This window comes from Salmo trutta, chromosome 24 (genome assembly GCF_901001165.1).
Source record: "Salmo trutta chromosome 24, fSalTru1.1, whole genome shotgun sequence".
Classification (NCBI taxonomy): Eukaryota; Metazoa; Chordata; class Actinopteri; order Salmoniformes; family Salmonidae; genus Salmo; species Salmo trutta.
In genome coordinates, this window is record NC_042980.1 from 19,609,856 (window position 1) to 19,633,919 (window position 24,064).

Genomic DNA, 24,064 nt, shown 5'->3' on the forward strand with positions numbered 1-24,064 from the left:
GGCCACTTCCCTTCCGCCGCACCGCCCCTATGACTGCGGGATTGACCTTCTCCCTAGCACCACACCGCCCCAGGGACATCTGTACTCGCTGTCGGAACCAGAGACCCAGGCTATGGAGACCTACATTGGGGATGCCCTAGCTATAGGATCTATCCGTCTCTTTTCCTCTCCCACTGGCGCAGGGTTCTTCTTCATGGACAAAAAGGACAAGACCCTGCGCCCGTGCATTGATTACCGGGGACACAATGACATTACTGTGAAGAACCGTTATCCGCTACCACTCATTTCCACGGCCTTCGAGCCGCTCTAGGGGGCCACTGTTTTCTCCAAGCTGGATCTACAAAATGCCTACCACCTGGTGCGGATATGAGAGGGGGACGAGTGGAAGACCGCCTTCAACATGGCCAGCGGCCACTACGAATATCTGGTCATGCCCTTTGGCCTCACTAACGCCCCTGCCGTGTTCCAGGCTCTGATGAATGATGTTCTCCGCGACATGTTGAACCGGTTCGTCTTTGTCTACATTGATGACATCCTCGTCTTCTCCTGCTCCCCCCAAGAATACGTGCTTCACACCCGACAGGTTCTCCAGTGCCTTCTGGAGAACCAGTTGTTTGTTAAGGCGGAAAAGTGCGAGTTCCATCGCTCCACCATTCCCTTTCTGGGCTACATCATCTCTGCTGGGAGTGTCCAGATGGATCCCGAGAAGGTGAGAGCGGTGGTGGATTGGCCTCAGCCTACGTCCAGGGTGCAGCTGCAACGCTTCCTGGTGTACGGCAACTTTTATTGCCGCTTTATCCGGGGTTACAGCACCCTGGCCTCCCCCCTGTCTGCACTCACCACTACCAAGGTTCCATTTACGTGGTCCTTGGACGCTGACCGGGCGTTCCGGTACCTTGGTGGCATCAAATCGTCCCACCTACGTAACAGCCAGTTGAATCCTGTGGCGCGATATTCAAATACCTTAGAAATGCTATTACTTCAATTTCTCAAACATATTACTATTTTACAGCATTTTAAAGACAAGACTCTCGTTAATCTAACCACACTGTCCGATTTCAAAAAGGCTTTACAACGAAAGCAAAACATTAGATTATGTCAGCAGAGTACCCAGCCAGAAATAATCAGACACCCATTTTTCAAGCTAGCATATAATGTCACAAAAACCCAGAAGACAGCTAAATGCAGCACTAACCTTTGATCTTCATCAGATGACCAAACAACCGGATGTTTGTGCCTGATGCTGTCCACACCGCGGGCCTGGAGTCAGCCCATTACTCCAGGCTTGCCTGTCACCCGGGCTCTCGTCAGACCCTGGCCTTCGTGTGACAACACTTTTTGTGGCCTACTATGGTTTCGGATGTTGCCGCGTTTGTCGCCGCCTGCATAGTCTGCGCACAGAACAAAACTCCTCGGCAAGCTCCGGCAGGTCTTCTCCAACCACTGCCTGTCCCTCAGCATCCCTGGACCCATAACGGGTCTCCCCCGGTCTGAGGGCAACACTGCCATCCTGACTGTGGTCGACCGGTTTTCCAAAGCCGCCCACTTCATTCCTCTCCCCAAACTACCCTCTGCCAAGGAGTTGGCCCAGTTTATTGTGCAGCACGTCTTCCGGATCCACGGACTCCCGGTGGATAAGGTCTCCGACCGGGGTCTGCTGTTCTTGTCTTGGTTCTGGAAGGCATTCTGCATGCTCATTGGGTCGTCGACCAGCCTGTCCTGCAGATTCCACCCCGAGTCCAATGGCCAGTCGGAGCGAGCCAACCAGGATTTAGAGACGACTCTTCACTGCTTAATCTCCGCCAACCCTACCACCTGGAGTCAGCAACTGGTATTGGTTGAGTACGCCCGCAACAACCTTCCTTGCTCTGCCATGGGTCTCCCGCCCTTCGAGTGTTCCTTGGGATATCAGCCTCCGCTCTTCCCCGAGCAAGAGGAGGAAGTCAGCAATATCAGCCTCCGCTCTTCCCCGAGCAAGAGGAGGAAGTCAGCAATCCCTCTGCCCAGATGTTCATCCGCCACTGTCGCCATACCTGGAAAAGGGTATGGCTCTCCACCCGGAATCTGCCCCTCCAGGTGGAGTCTCGCAAACTGTCCCCCCAGTTTATCAGCCCATTCCCCCACCTCTAGAGTCATTAGCCCCACTGCTGTTCGTCTTTTGTTACCCCGTACCCTCCATATTCACCCTACTTTCCATGTGTCTAGGATTAAGCCCATGTCTCACAGCTGTCTCAGTGCTGTCTGACCGTGATCTGTTTGACCTGTCTTTGTGAATGTCTCCACCCCCTCTAGGTGTCACACAACTTCCCCATTATCCCCATTGTATTTATACCTGTGTTCTCTGTTGTCAGTTCGTCTTGTTTGTCAAGTCAACCAGCATTTTTGCCTCAGCTCCTGCTTTTCCCAGTGCCTCTTTTTCTCACCCTCCTGGTTTTGACCCTTGCATATCCTGACTCTGAGCCCGCCTACCTGACCACTCTGCTTGACCCTGAGCCTGCCTGCCGACCTGTACCTTTGCCCCACCTCTGGATTATTGACCTCTACCTACCCTGACCCTGCCTGCCATTCGGTACCGTTGCCCCACCTCTGGTTTTTTGACCCCTGCATGCCTTCACCTGTCTATTGCCTGCCCCTGTCGGATTATTAAACCATTTGTTTATTCGACATTGTCTACATCTGGGTCTTACCTTCATACCTAATATATGTAGGCCCATGGTACATATTTTAACTTTGTTTGAGAAAAGCTAAGAGATTGGTTAAAATGACTGAATTATTAATAAATACGGAAATCAGATTGTACATGTTAATTTAAATCCTTTGTAAATCCACTTCATAATGGCCTATCAACTTGAAACTTTTTAGGGTCATCAAACACAAAAGGATGTGGACACCTGCTTGTTGAACATCTAATTCCAAAATCATGTGCATTAATATGGAGTTGGTCCCCCCCTTTGCTGCTATAACAGCCTCCACTCCTCTGGGAAGGCTTTCCACTAGATGTTTGAACATTGCTGGGGGGACTTGATTCCATTCAGCCACAAGAGCATTAGTGAGGTCGGGCACTGACTTTGAGCGATTATGCCTGGCTCGCAGTCAGCGTTCCAATTCATCCCAAAGGTGTTCAATGGGGTTGAGGTCAGCGCTCTGTGCAGGCCAGTCAAGTTCTTCCACACCAAGCTTAACACCACCAGCCGACGCTTGGCATTGCGCATGGTGATCTTAGGCTCGTCTGCGGCTGCTCGGCCAAGGAAACCCATTTCATGAAGCTCCCGACGAATAGTTCTTGTGCTGATGTTGCTTCCAGAGGCAGTTTGGAACTCGATAGTGAGTGTTGCAACTGAGGACAGACCATATTTACGTGCTTCAGTACCCAGCGTTCCCGTTCTGTGAGTTTGTGTGGCCTACCACTTCGCGGCTGAGCCATTGTTGCTCTCAGACATTGCCACTTCACAATATCATCACTTACAGTTGACCAGGGCCGCTCTAGCAGGGCAGAATTTTGAAGAACTGACTTGTTGGAAAGGTGACATCCTATGACGGTGCCACGTTGAAAGTCACTGAGCACTTTAGTCAGGCCATTGTATTTAAAAAAAATAAGGAAACTATTAACAATTCACTTTTTTGACTATGTAACACTAATGCTTAAAATAATAAAAAAAATCTTCTCATGGACAAAGTCAGATTCACTCCAAATTTGGTCTTGGATTCATCACAATAGTTCTAAAAGACTTTAAGAAAATAACGGTGATGCATTCAAAAATGGGCACACTATACTTCGATAATATGCTAAAATACTTATTCTCAAGAATTATAGGGTCAAATGTAGGCCCATGGTAGATGTTTTAACTTGGTTTGAGACAAGCTATGGGATGGTAAAAATATGCCTGAGTTATTTACAAATATCAGATTTTACATTCAAACCACTTTAAATCCACTCCACAGTTGCCTATCAACTTAAAACCTCTTATATCTAGACGTTCCGCTAGCGGAACACCTGCTCCAATATCCAATGATAGGCGTGGCGCGAATTACAAATTCCTCAAAAATCCCAAAACTTCAATTTTTCAAACATATGATTATTTTACACCATTTTAAAGTCAAGACTCTCCTTTATCTAACCACACTGTCCGATTTCAAAAAGGCTTTACAGGGAAAGCAAAACATTAGATTATGTCAGCAGAGTACCCAGCCAGAAATTATCAGACACCCATTTTTCAAGCTAGCATATAATGTCACAAAAACCTAAACCACAGCTAAATGCAGCACTAACCTTTGATGATCTTCATCAGATGACACTCCTAGGACATTATATTATACAATACATGCATGTTTTGTTCAATCAAGTTCATATTTATATCAAAAACCAGCTTTTTACATTAGCATGTGACGTTCAGAACTAGCATTCCCACCGAACACTTCCGGTGAATTTACTAAATTACTCACGATAAACGTTCACAAAAAACATAACAATTATTTTAAGAATTATAGATACAGAACTCCTTTATGCAATCGCTATGTCCGATTTTAAAATAGCTTTTCGGTGAAAGCACATTTTGCAATATTCTGAGTAGATAGCCCGGCCATCATGGCTAGCTATTTTGACACCCACCAAGTTTGGTACTCACCAAACTCCGATTTACTATAATAAAAATTGGATTACCTTTGCTGTTCTTCGTCAGAATGCACTCCCGGGACTTCTACTTTAATAACAAATGTTGGTTTGGTTCCAAATAATCCATAGTTATATCCACCGTACTTCGAAGCATGTCAAACGCTGTTTAAAATCAATTTTTATGCGATTTTTCTCGTAAAAAAGCGATAATATTCCGACCGGGAGTCGTTGTTTTCGTTCAAAGATGAAAGAATAAAAACATGGTGTCGCCTCGTGCATGCGCCTCCAGTCTCATTGTTCTCTGATCGACCACTATCCAAATGCGCTACTGTTTTTCAGCCAGGGGCTCCAAAGGCATCATTCACCGTTTTGCCGCCTTCTGAGAGCCTATGGGAGCCGTAGGAAGTGTCACGTTACAGCAGAGATCCTCAGTTTTCAATAAAGAGAGTGTAGAAGGCCAAGAAATGGTCAGAGAGGGCACTTCCTGTAAGGAATCTTCTCAGGTTTTGGCCTGCCATATGAGTTCTGTTATACTCACAGACACCATTCAAACAGTTTTAGAAACTTTGGAGTGTTTTCTATCCAAAGCTAATAATTATATGCATATTCTAGTTTCTGGGCAGGAGTAATAATCAGATTAAATCGGGTAAGTTTTTTTATCCGGCCGTGAAAATACTGCCCCCTATCCATAACAGGTTAAAACGTATCAGCGCTATCATGGATGTCCCTAAGATGAATCACACTGAATATGGTATTGATACCTAAAAAAAACAAGGAAACTATAAACCACTCATTCTTTGCATATTTAACGCTAATGGTCAAAATCATCGTCTCCTCATGAACCATACATCATATTCACTCCAGATGTTGTATTTAGACTCATGATTGCACATAAAGAAGATAGTTCCTACATGATAGAGAGCTTGCTTTGGTATCCAACTGATCTTGTGTCCTTTTTGTCATCCTGTGAACCCCGTTCATTGCTGCTCACAGGTATATTTTTAAATGGCATTTTCTGCATTCTCCAACAACACCATTGAAATGTAATAACAGTTCGTAGGCATTTTGACACGTTTTGAGCTCTTCCAAGGAGCACATCATTACAGCTCAGGGCCTGAATCCCCATTCCTACACTAATCAATATTTGTCTGTCAGTAATAATAACTGGTACAGTATATTACCACCCATGCACTCAGTGTTGTTGTCTCAAGATGATTGACAATTTCATAATACCAAGTCCAGAGGTGATCCGGATGGGGACTCGGACCTCATACTGTACATCCTTATGAAACCATCATGGTGTGTAATGCCATGAATCAAAAAGAGGATGTATTCATAAGACGAGTTGGTCTACACTTTTTTGGTCTTATTTTAACTTTAATACACCAGTCAGCCGGGTCAAACCTCTTGCGTTTGATATTGATTTTTGTTTCTCGTCAGATCAATCCCTCTGAGGTCCGTAGCTAACGACCAAACCAACTGATGCCATGGTGTCTCCATTCTGAAGTATGCTGTGATGGTACAGAAGTATCCCCGCCGCACCCGAGTACTTACAGGAAGCTGTACCAGGCCTGGAACAAAGGAGAACCAGCCAGCATCTCTGACAAACTGGAGAGCGTCTTCCAGCAGGTCCTGTAGGAATCTGATGTGGGCTCCCCAGGCGGCTACAGTGCCTTTGCCTCATTTGGCTTCCACCCGGTCGGGGCTGGCATGCCCTGGCTTCCCTCTGGTGCCCAGATTGGCATCCCTGCCAACTTTAACAGCACGCTAGACGACCCGGCTGGCATTACCAACAGCACCATTCTCATCAATGGCAAGGAGGTGGAGTGGATCAGTGACATTGGCACTGCTCTCAAGGACGCGCTGGTGTTCTCTCCAGAGGCTCAGAAGTTTGCCATGGCACGGGAGGTAGCTCGTCTGGAGGTGGGCGGACTCGTGCTGAATGCGGCTGTAGCACCGTTCTGCTTGGCAGGGGTGATGGTCTACAGGGTGACTATAAAGCAGATCTTCAGGCTACACACTGGGCTTGTGGTCTTCAGGGGCGTAGTTAACATAGTGGCATTAGAAGCATGCTCCCTACACCTCCAGGAGGGACGGCATTGTGGGTCTACTCAAGGAAGAGAAGACCTAAAATGGACATTGGAAGCCCACTAATTTCTGCACAAAGAATCAAATATCACGTGAGCTTTGGCCTCCAGCGAGTTACTTGTAAAGTCTGACACGTGACTAGAAGCCCACTGCTGTTTGTACTAGTTTTTAAACAGGCAGTATTTATGCAATCACATTTACAGTAAGAAAAAGTGAATTTCAACCACATGTAACATTGCCTGAATAATGGCAGTCATCCCTAAACTTGAATGCTTCCTTTCCTCTTAACAGTGACCTCAATTTTACCTTTGCCTAAAATGGATGTTATACATGTGATAGGTGGTCTATATGTGCACCTGGACTTTTGTGCTGTTGTAAAACACATCAGGGCAAGGTACAATAAAAAGTTTTCATAAAAAGCCACATTTAACAAAGTCTGTTATAATGTTAAACATGTACAGCTGCCTTGTGTAAGATGAAACTGTGTTGTGAATGTTTAACCAAAACAAAGAAAAAATAGAGCGAGGTGCGCATTAAGGGAATCAAGAATCTGTTTGATTTAAAGAAAGTAATCTTTTTAAAGTTGGTTGCTTGGCGAGAATGATATTAATATACAGCATTGAATCTCCACATTTAGTTGGTGGCCATTTAGGTTGTCTGCATATTAAATGGACAACTTAATAAAGTACTTTAATCACATCGCACACGTATCAAAAAAATAAACAAGTAATTAACGCTTTGACAGCTTTTGTTGAGAAAAACTGAACCTAGAGACTGTCATTGTCAAATAAAGATGTATCTCAATGGCACATTATTTCTGGCTAAATCTTTGAGCCAGAACAAAATACACACTAGTCACAGCATTGACAGCTTCTTTTTAGTCTTGATAGTGAGGCTCTCCTGGGTTATACGAATGCTCTGTGTATGTGATTACAAACAACTCCCCTGATCTTTTTATGCAACGGAAAATAATTAATTGTAACTAATTACAGCACTCTACTGGGTAAACACCAATGGTACCCTCAGCCTGGGTGAAGATGACATGGGGTAATTTGTGACAATAGGCGTAACACACACTCTTCCGCAGCATGAAAGCTCATGAGCGTTGGGGACCCCAACACCCCCCCCAAAATTTTTCTTAGCCTCATGGCAAAATGTTTGGAATAGCAGGAAATTAGCTGAGGTTCTTGAAAGTTGGGACAATCCTTGTCTGACAGGGACACACCATTTTTTTTTTTTTATAGTTGATCAAATTGATTTTGTTGCATTATTTGAGCTTAAAATGTATATTTAGGGGAATCTTATAACTCCAAAAGCCAATATTTTCCCTTTTCTAAATACTTTCAATATTAATTTCTATGTCAGCTCTATGCCTGGAAATGCCCTTGTCCTGAGCAAAGAATCACAATTTCAAACTCCCCAAAAATTCTAAACACAAATAATGGATATTAACTGAAAATGATTGTATGTAGTTTCTTGCAATAGCCCTCGGACACTCTAAATAATATTTCTGTGTCCAGAGATTTGGTCAACTCTAAAATCTTCAATTAATCAAGGATGAGCAGGGTCAGCAATACCATAAGGACCCATTATTCATGTCCTTATACTTCCGATTTTTATTGCACCTTTATTTAACTAGGCAAGTCAGGTAAGGACAAATTCTTATTTACAATGACAGCCTACCCCGGCAAACCCTAACCCGGATAACACTGGGCCAATTGTGCACCGCTCTATGGGACTCCCAATCACGGCCGGTTGTGATACAGCCTGGAATTGAACCAGGGTCTGTCGTGACACCTCTAGCACTGAGATGCAGTGCCTTAGACCGCTGCGCCACTCGGGAGTTCAATTTTCATTGATTATTGTTTTAAATGTATTCTCAGTCTTTAATATACCACTTTGCCAGTGTCAGTAAAATATACATTTTCCTCATCCCTTCACATTATTGGACACAGTTGGGAGACGGAGTGTTTTTTTAACCACATGATGTCGCCACAGCCCATATTTAAATTGTAATCTACAGTCCCATTGTCAGGCCTAATCTATTCTGGTGTAGTATTGTTATAGTCACATTGACGGACCTAAGTATTTCCTGAATTTAGGGCAATGATAAACTAGTGTGGGCTATTTCTGACCAACAATGGAAATGTAATATCCTGTGGCAAAAATTACTTGAGGAAATGACTAATGACTCCTCGCCTAATGACTATTCTGCTCCACACGTACAAACGTGATGCCAAATGCAGTCTCCACACTAACCTACATTTTGTAGCTCTATAAAACCGGCAAAATACCAGTTACTATGGCATGACAAATATAGATTGCAGGATTGCTCACCCGCGACTTCACAAATGAAAACCACGCTACCACGCCTCCCTATCCTGTGACTCCACCCCCGTGCACTGATGGCGCTGCGAAGATTGCGCCATAACGTTGCTATGCTGTTGCCTCTGCTGCAGCGAGCGAGCTTTGACGACGGACTCTGCAGTCCGCTGAGAAGTCAGAGACCGAATAATCCAATCCCCCCCAACATTTATGTCGCTCATACCATCGCATTTACAAATCAAAGGAATTGTAAATATCATTCACTCGGTCTGAAATGACTGCTGGTTCGCTGTAGCCAATGGTTGCTGTGTCTTGCGTGTGGATTATTCGTTGCCGAGCTAGTCCGAGATTTGAGCCAGGAGGGCCCGCAGTTGAATGTGTATGAAGCTGAAGGCTCTCAGTGATAAAGATGAGGTTTTGTCGGAGTTGGCAGCGGGTGAACTGAAGTTGGATTTTCAGTTCCTCACCCTAAACTCATTTCCCGCTGTAAGAAAACCAAATTACTTAAAAACTGGACGCCCCTGGAACTGTTTATGACGGTAAGCTAATTTACCAACTATTTAACAACAATTTTACTGAAAAGTAATGCAGCTTGCTAGCGTAGCTACTGTAGCTAACTAGTTTGCTAGCTGGTTGTGCTAACTTTAGGTAACCTAGCTAGCTAAATTGCTAACGAGCTATCTAGCTGTTTGCTCTGACGTTTGCTCTCCATAAACCTAACCAATACACCATTGTTTTGGTAACTACTTAGTTAAAAAACATTTACTGTCCCATACTCAGGTCCATTAAACAATGTAGGCTATGCCTTTTAAGTTATTATTGGAAATAAGCTGTTCCATGAATCCACTACTGCTATTTCAGTGTAACGGTAGTCACAAGATTTCAGCTACACTTTTCTGTGTGGAAGCCTACTCTGAAGCTTGACAGATGATGGAAGGAGAAATATGATAACCGTATTTAGTAATCCAATTGTGGACGTTGCAGGTAGGCAATTAGCTAAATATGTATATTTTAATTACTCAGTTAAGTTAACCCTTGCAGAAATAGCCTAAAACAGAGCCTATAAATTATCATTGGTGGTATCCAGTTACAGTGTACATGGCCCACAATATGAATGTACTGACAGCTGCATCAGTCTTATAACTTGCTGGTCATTTTGAAACAAGAGGAGGAATTACTTTAAGTCAAGGGTTTCCTTCTCTGATATTACTCAAGGTTGTTTTCAAGTGAGTAAACCGGTAACTAATCTGTGTTTTCTGAATTTGGACATAATCATTTAGCTAATGTGGTCAACTTTAACAATGACGTAATCCTCAGACATCGTATTCGTGGTGGTGGAAGGCTATCGTTCGAGAGTAGCTACCTGGACTGATTTCAACCTGCGTACTCACTACTGGAAAGCAAATTCAATTACACGTTTTTGGTGTCATGGCATTAAACAAAATGTTTTTGGGGTGTATACTTCCACTTTGAATTCCACATCAACTCAATTCAGTTTTTTTTTATTGAATGAGTTTAGTTGGACTGAGCCTACATCACCACTCTTGTCTCCAAATTGTGCTGGTAGGCTTTCTCAGGTCCCCAAATCTCATTCAATCAAACCAACTAGGACGTTGAATGACCGGCTTCAGGTTTGACAGAAGAGGACCTCTGCACTTTCACATGTCCTCATTTCATTCACCTAATATGGCCCCCATAGATAGCTACTTTGCTTCACATAGCCTAATCCTACTGGAGAGGGCCATGTCAGGATTCAGCAAGAAATCAGATTCATGCCTATGAGACTGTGCCTGTCTTTGCCAGGAGAGAGGCCTCTGTATAAACTAGAATAAAACCTGTTTTAGGGGACTCAGCTGGTAAAGATGAAATGGCCTGTGGAGAGAGTCCTGGCTTAATGGGTTGTGCACCTGAACCAGGCATCCCTGATTTTGAAGTGGAGTGTGGGTGGGGTTTTGGGAGAGAGGGGCTCAGGTGCTGGAATAATTGGGATAGACTGCACCTGCTGACATGAGCATTGGTGAAGCCACATAGATTGATTGGACCCAGCTAGCTAATCTACTATGAGGTAGACTACTGCTGAGATGACAGTAACAAAGCTAAAGAGGCCGTATTCATAGTCCTATTATGCTCTCACAAATTTTTTTTTTTAATGTTTATTTGTCGACTGCAATGGGAACGCCATATTCTTTGTGCATGTGCATCCAATTGCCATCCTTGTTTGTTTTATGATAAGTGACTATACACCTACACTACACGACCAAAAGTATGTGGACACCAGCTTGTCAAACATCTCATTCCAAAATCATGGGCATTAATATGGAGTTGGTTCCCCCCCCTTGCTGCTATAACAGCCACCACTCTTCTGGGAAGTCTTTCCACTAGTTGTTGGAACATTGCTGTGCGGACTTTCTTCCATTCAGCCACAGTAGCATTAGTGAGGTCGGCACTGATGTTGGGCTCATGTTGTCTCATAGTCGGCGTTCCAAACCAATTCTGTATGGACCTCGCTTTGTGCACTGGGTCATTATCATGCTGATATAGGGAGTGGCCGTAATTCCCTAAATGATTTCCACAAAGTTGAAAGCACAGAATTGTCGATATTGTCATTGTATGCTGTAGCGTTAAGATTTCCCTTCACTGGAACTAAGGGGCCTAGCCCAAGCCATGAAAATCAGACCATTATTCCTCCACCAAATTTTCCAGTTGGCATTATGCATTGGGCAGGTAGCGTTTTCCTGGCATCTGCCAAACCCAGATTCGGACATCTGACTGCCAGATGGTAATGCTAGATTCATCACTCCAGAGAACGCGTTTCCACTGCTCCAGAGTCCAATGGCGGCGAGGTTTACATCCCTCCAGTCGACGCTTGGCATTGCGCATGGTGATCTTAGGCTTGTGTGGGGCTGCTCAGCCATGGAAACCCATTTCATGAAGCTCCCGATGAATAGTTCTTGTGCTGATGTTGCTTCCAGGGTCAGTTAGGAACTCGGTCGTGAGACAATATTTATGCACTTCAGCACTCGGCAGTCCCGTGAGCTTGTGTGGTCTACCATTTCGCGGTTGAGCCGTTGTTGCTCCTAGACGTTTCCACTTCACAATAACGGCACTTACAGTTGACCGGGGCAGCTCTAGCAGGGCAGAAATTTGACGACCTGACTTGTTGGAAAGATGGCATCCTATGACTGTGCCACTTTGAAAGTCACTGAGCTCTTCAGTAAGTCCATTCTACTGCCAATGTTTGTCTATGGAGATTGAGTCAATCAGTCAATAAATGTGGCTACTCTGAGAGGGCAGCAGTTCCAAGATTGATGGCTGTGTTGACTTGGCTCAGGAGTACCTCAGACAGCTCTTAGCTTAGGAGTAACCGGAGACAGCTCTTAGCTTTTACAGTTTCTCTCTGGTTAGTAAACCCCTGCACTGAAAGCCACACACACACACTGGGTGTTCCAACAGTGTTATGTGTGCAGGTCTAGGGCACCATGTCAGCACCCCTTGCAGAGACAGCATGTGTGGCAATCCATAAGAGTGCCGGTAGGCCAGCCGTGCGGATATCACATCCATTTCAGCAAATCTCCAAAAGTCAAAACACAGCTGTGTTTACTCTCCCAGCCTCACGACTCTGAACCAAAGGTGTTTTGGCTAATCTTTTAATTTCGTAATTCAGTTATTGCTGGCTTGCCAGTTAAATGAATGGTATTCATCAGCTAAGGCAACATGGTGCACAGAGGAATGAGTAGGGCTCTAAAGTGCAACCATTTTGATCACATATATGCTCTAATTTGCTGTGCCACCTGACCTTTTTATTTTGGGAGCACAAGTGCGATCAGGAAAAAATAATGCTTGTTGTAATGATAGGCTTCTCTGTGCAGTTGGTGCTCGGTTTGGGCGATATTCCGGGGTATTTGGAAATAGAAAAATCAACCAATGACTGTCTTTTGAAACTACTTTTACGTTTTTTAATTACATTCTAAAAATGTGTTGCTATATTTTTAAGTAAATACCTGCAGTCAACTTGTGCAATGCGTTAGGAGATAAATCAGATTGCACTCTTATTTCACCCATCACATTATTTTACATTATGAAGCTTACATAATTCACCAGAACAGTTGAGTCAGTCATGTGTTTGTAAATAGCACAATGGGAGAAAGCGGGAGCAGGTGAGTCCAGGTGTGTTGTGATGGGTCGCGTTTTATATTGAAAGTGTTTTTTTTTTTTTTCTTCAATAAAGTGATCAGGGACATGCAACTAATAGTTTTCCTTCACAGAAAATTTGTCAAACACATTCGGCAGAAAATACATTCATTTTCATCAGATGACGACAAAGTGCAACGCTTTTTGGCGGGCAGCCACTCAAGTAAATTATGTTGCAATGAAAAAGCAAGCTGTTTTTGGCTAAAATGATGCATTGCCATCATATTTCTATTGTTTAGGCCTATAATTGAAAGAATTTAGCCAGCTACAATTCCTAATGTTTTGCATAAAGGTAATCTTTCATTTTACCGGAGGCTGGATACACAGAGAAAAGTAGCTATATATCATCTGTTTCTGAATTCTCATCTGAGTTTAGAAGTGCAGCTGAAGCACAAAATTTGTCTGATGCCGAGCAGAAATTACAACAAAAAGCATTTTAGCTCAGGCTTCACGAAACACAGCAAATCAAATTGTATTAATCACATGTGCCGAATACAACAGGTGTGGACCTTAAGTGAAATGCTTACTTACGAGCCCCTAACCAACAGTGCAATTTCCAAAAAATATGGATAAGAATAAGAGATAAAGGGCAGCAGTAAAAAAAGAATATTTTCAGGGGGATGTTGGTACAGAGTCAAATGTGCGGGTGCACTGTTTAGTTGACGTAGTAATAAGTACATGTAGGTGGAGTTAGTGACTATGCATAGATGACAACAGAGGGGTCGGGGGGTGGGCAATGCAAATAGTCTGGGTAGCAATTTGACTAGATGCTCAGGAGTCTTATGGCTTGGGGGAAGAACCTGTTTAGAAGCCTCTTGGACCTAGACTTGGCACTCCGGTACCGCTTGCCGTGCGGTAGCAGAGAGAACAGTCTGACTAGGGTGGCTGGAGTCTTTGACAATTTTTAGGGCCTTCCTCTGACACCACCTGGTATAGAGGTCCTGGATGGAAGGAAGCTTGGCCCCGGTGATGTACTGGGACGTTCGCACTACCCTCTTTTAATGCCTTGCAGTCGGAGGCCGAGCAGTTGCCATACCAGGCAGTGATGCGACCAGTCAGGATGCTTTCGATGGTGCAGCTGTAGAACCTTTTGAGGATCTGAGGACCCATGCCAAATCTTTTCAGTCTCCTGAAGGGGAATAGGTTTTGTCGTGCCCTCTTCACGACCTGTCTTGGTGAGCTTGGACCATGTTAGTGATGTGGACACCAAGGAACTTGAAGCTCTCAACCTGCTCCACTGCAGCCCCGTGAATGGGTGTGTGCTCGGTCCTCGTGCCTGGCTGTGCAGTCATTGAACAGGGAGTACAGGAAGAGGCTGAGCACGTACCCCTGAGGGGCCCCTGTGTTGAGGATCATGCTGGGCGGATGTGTTGTTACCTACCCTACCCTTACCTTACAGCTGGTTCTTTCATGCATGTTTCAGTGTTTCGAGCATAGAAGTCGTTTAGCTCGTCCGGTAGGCTCGTTTCACTGGGCAGCTCTCGTCTGTGCTTTCTTTTTGTTGTCTGTAATTGTTTGCAAGCCCTACCACATCGGATGAGCGTCAGAGCCGGTGTAGTACGACTCGACCTTGGTGCTGTTTTGATGCTTTGCCTGTTTGGTGGTTCGTCGGAGGGCATAGCGGGATTTCTTATAAGCTTCCGGGTTAGAGTCCCACTCCTTGAAAGCGGCAGCTCTATCCTTTAGCTCAGTGTGGATGCTGCCTGTCAGCCATGGCTTCTGTTTGGGGTATGCATGGACGGTCACTGTGGGGACGATGTCTTCGATGCACTTATTGATGAAGCCAATGACAGATGTGGTGTACTCCTCAATGCCATTGGAGGAATCCTGGAACATATTCCAGACTGTGCTAGCAAAACAGTCCTGTAGCTTAGCATCTGCTTCATCTGACCACTTTTTGATTGTTCTAGTCACTGGTGCTTCCTGCTTTAATTTTTGCTTGTAAGCAGGAATCAGGAGGATGGAATTATGGTCAGATTTGCCAAATGGAGATTGAGGGAGAGCTTTATTTGCATCTGTGTGGAGTATAGGTGGTCCAGAGTTCCCTCTGGTTGCACATTTAACATGCTGATAGAAATTTGATGAAACGGATTTAAGTTTCCCTGCATTAAAGTCCCCGGCTACTAGGAGCACCGTCTCTGGGTGAGCGTTTTCTTGTTTGCTTATGGCGGAATACAGCTCATTCAATGCTATCTTAGTGCCAACCTCTGAGGTGGTATTTTAAACAGCTACGAAGAGTATAGGTTAGAACTCTCTCGGTAGGTAGTGTGGTCTACAGCTTATCATGATATACTCAACCTCAGGCATGCAATAGCTCGAGACTTTCTTAGATATAGTGCACCAGCTGTTATTTACAAAAAATACATAGTCTGCAGCCCCTTGTCTTACCAGACACCGCTGTTCTATCCTGCCGGTATATTGTATAACCAGCCAGCTGTATGTTGATTTTTGTCGTCGTTCAGCCACCACTCTATGAAGCATAAGATGTTAGTTCTTAATGTCCCGTTGGTAGTTTAATCTTCCCCGTAACTCGTTGATTTTATTGTCCAAAGATTGTGCGTTTGCTAGCAGAATTGAGGGAAGTGGGGATTTATTAGATCGCCTTCGAATTCTCAGAAGGTAAACCACTTTCCGGCCTCTTTCTCCGTCTCGTCTTCACGCATATCCCGGGTGGTCGGGGCCTGGCCCCGAGGTAGCCGTATATCCTCGGGGTCGTCAGTCGTGAAAGAAGAAAAAGGATTCTGCTAGTCCGTGGTCAGTAATCGCAGTCCTGATGTCCAGAAGTTATTTTCGGTCATAAGACGGTAGCGGAAACATTATATACAAAATGTGTATTACATATTTTTTTACAAACTCAGATAAACAAACCAAAAAACGCATTCGGTTGGGGGCACGTAAAACGTCTGCTTTCTGCTCCGGCGCCATCAAGTTATGTCTTATACGTTTTATTTTTTTCCTTTGTGGTTGAATTTTAATAAGTTGACAGGCACCATATTGTTAGCTTTCTGCTGTGTTTGAGAAGTCTACGTGCTTTGGATGAGTTATTTGCACAGTTGCCACTGCTACCTTGATTTCCTTGCATTTTTGTTCCTCTTTTCTCGGCTGTCTGCTCCTCCCCCATCTTCTCAGAGCAGGCAGGCCCATTGCCCTAGCAACTCCAGACTCCACACAGCATCTTGACATGCTGCTGGATAATGTCCAAACTCTCCAAAAATGACATTCAGGAGCTCCTACCTATATATGTATAACTTTATGAGCTGGTTTTCCTGTCTTTGCAATTTGTTTATTTTTGTTTGCTCTCATTAGCATGTTTCGCTAGCAGCCTCCATAGAATTTTGCTTTAACTTGTGCTAATTTTGTTAACATTCTGGAAAGACACCCAGTGGGCTTTTCTGCATTTTTTTGGCGCCCCCTTGTGTACTAAACCGGTAATATCGTAAATCCTGGGGTGAGAGGATGGTATGACAATATGAAAATCTGCATACCGACCAACTCTAGTTGGTTCCGAGTTCCCTAGAGAAAAAAGCAAGCACAGACTTGTTCAATCCAAAGCCTTAATATAAAGAATGCATCAGTGATTTGTATTTCTTGCAACTTTCTGAAGACGTATAGCTTCAATAGCTACTGCTTTGTGTTGCCAACTTTAGAAATGAAATGTTAAAACTTTTTAAGGATACGCCTAAAATGACATCCAAGTCTAACTACCTGTAGCTCAGGACCTGAAGCAAGGATATGCATATTCTTGATACCATTTGAAAGGACACTGAAGTTTATGGAAATGTGAAATTAATGTAGGAGAATATAACATATTAGATCTGATAATAGAAAGGAAAAATCATGCATTTCTTTTAGACTGTTCCAATAAACCATTGCATATGTTTATTAATAGCTTTTCATGTACAAAATGATGCACACTCCTCAAACAATAGCTTGGTATTATTTCACTGTAATAGCTACTGTAAATTGGACAGTGCAGTTAGATTATCAATAATTTAACCTCCCTGGGCATCGTCCCACCTAGTCAACAGCCTGTGGAATCGTGTGGCGCGAAATACAAATGCCTCATAAATGCTATAACTTCAATTTCTCAAACATATGACTATTTTACACCATTTTAAAGACGAGACTCTCGTTAAATGTATTTGGCTAAGGTGTATGTAAACTTCTGACTTCAACTGTCGTTTTTCAATTTAAATTTCATACAAAATTCTTGCAACCACTAGAATGTTCCAGTGCATTCAGAAAGTATTCAGACCCCTGGACTTTCCACATTTTGTTACGTTAAAGCCTTATTCTAAAATTTATAAAAAATTAACTCAATCTGCACACACTACCCCACAATGACAAAGCAAAAACAGGTTTTTAGAAAAATTTTGCAAAAATAAATAATGAAATTTCACATTAATAAAGTATTCATACACTTTACTCAGTACTTTGTTGAAACACCTTTGGCAGCAATTATAGCCTTCTTGGCTATGGCACACATGTTTGGGAAGTTATTCCCTTTTCTGCAGATCCTCTCAAGCTCTGTCAGGTTGGAGGGGGATTGTCACTGCACACCTATTTTCAGATCTCCGGAGATGTTTGATCAGGTTCAAGTCTGGGCTATGGCTGGGCCAATCAAGGACATTGAGACTTTTCCCCGAAGCCACTCCTGCTTTGTCTTTGCTGTGTGCTTAGTTGTTGTCCTGTTGGAACGTGAACCTTCGCCCAAGTCTGAGGTCCTGAGCACTCTGGAGCAGGTTTTCATCAAGGATCTCTTTGTACTTTGCTCCGTTCATATTTGCCTCGATCTTGACTAGTCTCCCAGTCCCTGACGCTGAAAAACATCCCCACAGCATGATGCTGCCACCACTATGCTTCACCGTAGGTATGATGCCAGGTTTCCTCCAGATGTGATGCTTGGCATTTAGGCCGAAGAGTTCAATCTTGTTTCTCATGTTCTGAGAGTCCTTCAGATGCCTTTTGGCAAACTCCAAGCAGGCTGTCGTGTCTTTTTTACTAAGGTGTGGCTTCCGTCTGCCCACTCTCCCATAAAGGCCTGATTGGTGGAGTGCTGCAGAGATGATTGTACTTCTGGAAGGTTCTCACATCTCCACATAGGAACTCTGGATCTCTTTCAGAGTGACCATCGGGTTCTTGGTCACCTCCCTGTCCAATGCCCTCTTCCCCCGATTGCTCAGTTTGGCCAGGCGGCCATCTTTAGGTAGAATCTTGGTGGTTCCAAACTTCTTCCATTTAAGAAGGATGGAGGCCACTGTTCTTTGGGACCTTCAATGCTGCGGACATTTTTGGTACCCTTCCCCAGGTCTGTGCCTCGACACAATCCTGTCTCGGAGCTCTACGGACAATTCCTTCGACCTCATGGCTTGGTTTTTGCACTGAACTGTGGGACTTTATATAGACAGGTGTTTGTGCCTTTCTAAATCATGTTCAATCAATTGAATTTACCACAAGTTGGATGATCGATGGAAACAGAATGCATCTGAGCTCAATTTAGAGTCTCATAGCAAAGGGTCTGAAGACTTATGTAAATAAGGTATTTCTATTTTTTTAATACATTTTGCAAAAAAAATCTAATTCCCTGTTTCACTTTGTCATTGTGGTATTGTATGTGGATTGAGGAAAAATGATAATTGATCAATTTTAGATTACGGCTGTAACGTCACATGTGTAAAGTCGAGGTCTGAATACTTTCCGACTGCGCTGTCTTCAGAGATAGATGGGAGGGGTTGAGGGGAGCTGAAGGGTGGGATTAAAAACAACAAAAACAAGAGTATAATTATCCATTAGTCATATGTCTCAAGTGTGTGTGTGTGTGTGGATAAGCTGGAAGTAGAAGCCTAAGTGTTGTCCATTAGTTTACTGAAATTAGGGGAGGGATGGTAGGATTAGGGGTTAAATAATAAAGGAAAAAAATACAGATAAATACATACAGTACCTGTCAAAAGTTGGGACACCTACTCATTCAAGGGTTTTTCTTTATTTTTACTATTTAATACATTTTAGAACCATAGTGAAGATGACAATATGAAATATCACATATGGAATCATGTAGTATCCAAAAAAGTGTTAAACAAATCAAAATATATTTTTGAATTTAGATTCTTCAAAGTAGTCACCTTTCTTTGACAGCTTTGCATTCTCAAAATCAAATCAAATTGTCACATGCTGAATACAACCAGGTGTAGACCTTACAGTGAAGTGCTGACTTACAAGCCCTTAACCAACATTGCAGTTTTAAGAGAAGTGTTCAAGTATTTAAAATAAACTGAAATGAAATAAAAACTTGTTAAACAGCAACAATAAAATAACATTAGTGAGGCTATATACAGGGGTATAGTGTCCGTGTGTGGGGGCACCGGTTAGTCGAGGTAATATGTACGTGGAGTTCAAGTGACTGCATGGATAATAAACAGCATAAACAGTAGCAGCAGTGTAAAATTGGGGGTGGGGACAATGCAAATTGTCTAAATAGACATTTGATTGTTCAGGAGTCTTGTGGCTTGGGGGTAGAAGCTGTTAAGAAGCCTTTTGGACCTAGACTTGGCACTCTGGTACTGCTTGCTGTGCGGTAGCAGAGCGAACAGTCTGACTAGGTTGCCTGTGGCAATTTTTTTGGGGCCTTTCTCTGACACTGCCTGGTATAGAGGTCCTGGATGGCAGGAAGCTTTGCCCCAGTGATGTACTGGGCCGTACGCACTACCCTCTAGTGCCTTGCAGTCAAAGGCCGAGCAGTTGCCATACAAGGTGGTGATGCAACCAGTCAGGATGCTCTCAGTGGTGCAGCTGTAGAGCTTTTTGAGGATCTAAGGACCCATGCCAAATCTTTTCAGTTTCCTGAGGGGGAATAGGCTTTTTTCCGTGCCCTGTTCACGACTGTCTTGGTGTTTTTGGACCATGATAGTTTGTTGGCGATGTGGACACCAAGGAACTTGAAGCTCTCAAACTGCTCCACTACAGCCCGTCGAAGAGAATGGGTGCGTGCTCGGTCCTTTTTTTCTTGTAGTCCTCAATCATCTCCTTTGTCTTGATCACCTTGAGGGAGAGGTGGTTATCTTGGCACCACACAGCCTATGCCAGGTCTCTGACCTCCCTAATCAGGCTTACCACTGTTGTGTCATCTGCAAACTTAATGATGGTGTTGGAGTCGTGCCTGGCCGTGCAGTTGTGGGTGAACAGGGAGTACAGGAGGGGTTGAGCATGCACCCCTGAGGGACCCCTGTGATGAGGATCAGCGTGGCAGATATGTTGTTGCCTAGCCTTACCACCTGGACGCAGCCCGTCAGGAAGTCCAGGATCTAGTTGCAGAGGAAGGTGTTTAGTCCCAGGGTCCTTAGCTTATTGATGAGCTTTAAGGGCACTATGGTGTTGAATGCTGAGCTGTAGTCAATGAATAGCGTTGTCACGTAGGTGTTCCTTTTTGTCTAGGTGGGAAAGGGGAGTGTGCAGTGCAATAGAAAGAGCATCATCTGTGGATCTGTTGGGGCGGTATGCAAATTAGTGGGTCTAGGGTTTCTGGGATAATGGTGATGTGAGCCATGACCAGCCTTTCAAAGCACTTCATGGCTACCGACGTGAGTGTTACAGTGTGGTAATCATTTAGGCAGGTTACTTTTGCTTTCTTGGGCACAGGGACTATGGTGGTCTGCTTGAAACATGTTGGTATTACAAACTCGGTCAGGGAGAGGTTGAAAATGTCAGTGAAGACACTTGCCAGTTGGTCAGCGCATGCTTGGAGTACAAGTCATGGTAATCTGTCCGCCCTGCGGCCTTGTGAATATTGACCTGTTTAAAGTTCTTACTCACATCGGCTGGGGAGAGCGTGATCAGTCGTCCGGAACAGCTGATGCTCTCATGCATGCTTCAGTGTTGCTTGCCTCGACGCGAGCGTAGAAGTTATTTGGTTCGTCTGGTAGGCTTGTCACTGTGCAGCTCGCGGCAGTGCTTCCCTTTGTTGTCCAGAATATTATGCAAGCCCTGCCAGATCCAATGAGTGTCAGAGCTGGTGTGATAGGATTCAATCTTAGTCCTGTATTGACGCTTTGCCTGTTTTGATAGTTCGTTGGAGGGCATATCGGGATTTCTTATAAGCGTCTGGGTTAGAGTCCTGCTCCTGTCCTTCAAGTTTGAATTGAAGTTTGATTTGATATTACATATTTTATTTTTAATATGCATTCAATTAACTTTCATTTTTATTAAGATGTTTTTAAAATGTATGAACTAGGTTATAGGCCTACTAAATGTAAAATGCCAGCTGAGCTAAACTGGGGTGTGATATAAGGACAACAGATGTTAACTTCTATGGGCTACGTGGGACGCTAGCGTCCCACCTGCGGGACACAGCCAGTGAAATATCAGGGCGGCAAATTCAAAAACAACAAAATGTAATTTCTCAAACATACGACTATTTTACACCATTTACACCATTTTAAAGATGCACTTCTCCTTGATGTAACCACATTGTCCGATTTCAAAAAGGCTTTACAGCGAAAGCAAAACATTAGATTATGTTAGGAGAGTACAAAAATAATCACACAGCCATTTTCCAAGCAAGGACATGTCAATAAAACACAGCTAAATGAAGCACTAACCTTTGACGATCTTCATCAGATGACCCTCGTAGGACATTATGTTACTCAATACATGTATGTTTTGCTCGATAAAGTTCATATTTAAATCCATTTTACATTGGCGTAATGTTCAGAAAATGTATTCCCACCTAAATTTCCGGTGAATGTGCACATCAATTCACAAAAATACTCATCATAAAGGTTGACAAAATATATAACAATTATTTAAAGAATTATAGTCTACCCCTGGATGCAACCGCTGTGTCAGATTTTAAAATAGCTTTACGGAGAAAGCACATTTTTCAATATTCTGAGTACATAGCTCAGCCATCACAGAGAGCTATACAGACACCCACCAAGTTCGGGGCAACCTAAACTCAGAATTAGTATTAGAAATATTCTCTTACCTTTGCTGATCTTCGTCAGAATGCACTCCCAGGACTGCTACTTCCACAAGAAATGTTGTTTTTGTTAGAAATAATCCATATTTATGTCCAAATACCTCCGTTTTGTTCATGCGTTCAGAGCACTTATCCAAAGGCATAACGCGCGAGCGCGTTACCAGAGACAAAGTCAAAATGTTCCTTTACCGTACTTAGAAGCATGTCAAACGCTGTTTAAAATCAATCTTTATGGTATTTTTAACATAAAATTGCGATAATATTCCAACCAGACAATAGCGTATTCATTCAAGGAGAAAAAGAAGGAACGGCGCGCTCGCGTGACTGCGCACATCCAATCCCTTTGTCCATAGGCACTCCACTCAGTAACTGAGCTCCTATTATCTGCCCAGTAACAGGAGAATGCTCAAACCACTTTCTGAAGGCTGTTGACAGCCAATGAAAGCCTTAGGAAGTGCAACGTAACCCCACAGATACTGTAGTTTCGAAAGGGACTAGAAAGAACTACAATTCTCAGATCCTCCACTTCCTGGTTGAATTTCTCTCAGGTTTTTGCCTGCCATATGAGTTCTGTTATACTCAGACACCAGTCAAACAGTTTTAGAAACTTCAGAGTGTTTTCTATCCAAATCTACGAATAATATGCATATTGTACTTTCTGGACCAGAGTAGTAACCTGTTTAACCTGTTGGGGCTAGGGGGCAGTATTTGCACGGCCGGATAAAAAAACGTACCCGATTTAATCTGGTTATTACTACTGCCCAGAAACTAGAATATGCATTTAATTATTGGCTTTGGATAGAAAACACTCTAAAGTTTCTAAAACTGTTTGAATGGTGTCTGTGAGTATAACAGAACTCATTTGGCAGGCCAAAACCTGAGAAGATTCCTTACAGGAAGTGGCCTTTCTGACCATTTCTTGCCCTCCTTGATCATCTCTAACAAAAACAGGGGATCTCTGGCATGACGTGACACTTCCTACGGCTCCCATAGGCTCTCAGAACCAGGGAAAAAGCTGAATGACGTAATTCCATTCCCAGGCTGAAACACACTAGCGCGTTTGGCAAGTGCTCTATCAGAGGGCCATCAGACTGAGGCTTGTGCATGAGGGGATAGCATGCTTTTACTTTCACTCTCTTTGTAATAAAAAAACGATTTCCCGGTCGGAATTTTATCGTTTTTTTTACGAGAAAAATGGTATAAAAATTGATTTTAAACAGCGGTTGACATGCTTCGAAGTACGGTAATGGAATATTTAGAAAAAAAATTTGTCACGAAATGCGTCGTGTTCGTAACCCTTATTTACCCTTTCGGATAGTGTCTTGAACGCACGAACAAAACGCCACTATTTGGATATAACAATGGATTATTTGGGACCAAACCAACATTTGTTATTGAAGTAGAAGTCCTGGGAGTGCATTCTGACGAAGACAGCAAAGGTAATAACATTTTTCTTATAGTAAATCTGACTTTGGTGAGTGCTAAACTTGCTGGGTGTCTAAATAGCTAGCCCTGTGATGCCGGGCTATCTACTTAGAATATTGCAAAATGTGCTTTCACCGAAAAGCTATTTTAAAATCGGACATATCGAGTGCATAGAGGAGTTCTGTATCTATAATTCTTAAAATTATTTATGCTTTTTGTGAACGTTTATCATGAGAAATTTAGTAAATTCACCGGAAGTGTTCGGTGGGAATGCTAGTCACATGCTAGTCACCTGCTAATGTAAAAAGCTGTTTTTTGATATAAATATGAACTTGATTGAACAGACATGCATGTATTGTATAACATAATGTCCTAAGATTGTCATCTGATGAAGATCATCAAAGGTTAGTGCTGCATTTAGCTGTGGTTTGGGTTTATGTGACATTATA

The 24,064-nt window shown here is 43.4% G+C and overlaps 1 protein-coding gene and 1 pseudogene across 6 annotated transcripts in view; both read left to right on the top strand.

The window, feature by feature from the left end:
• The first annotated feature begins 400 nt into the window (after positions 1 to 400).
• Positions 401 to 6,766, top strand: LOC115161490 (transmembrane protein 177-like; annotated as a pseudogene).
• Positions 6,767 to 9,136: 2,370 nt separating this feature from the next.
• Positions 9,137 to 24,064, top strand: part of LOC115160873 (tyrosine-protein phosphatase non-receptor type 4) — a 102,690-nt gene continuing 87,762 nt past the window's right edge. For 4 of the 6 annotated variants that reach the window (XM_029711364.1, XM_029711360.1, XM_029711361.1 and 1 more), the window contains exon 1: positions 9,138 to 9,564. The gene's annotated coding sequence lies outside the window, so the exon portion shown is untranslated. Of the gene's footprint in view, positions 9,565 to 24,064 lie in introns of all 6 variants that reach the window. The other 2 variants (XM_029711359.1, XM_029711363.1) reach the window with 1 other exon arrangement.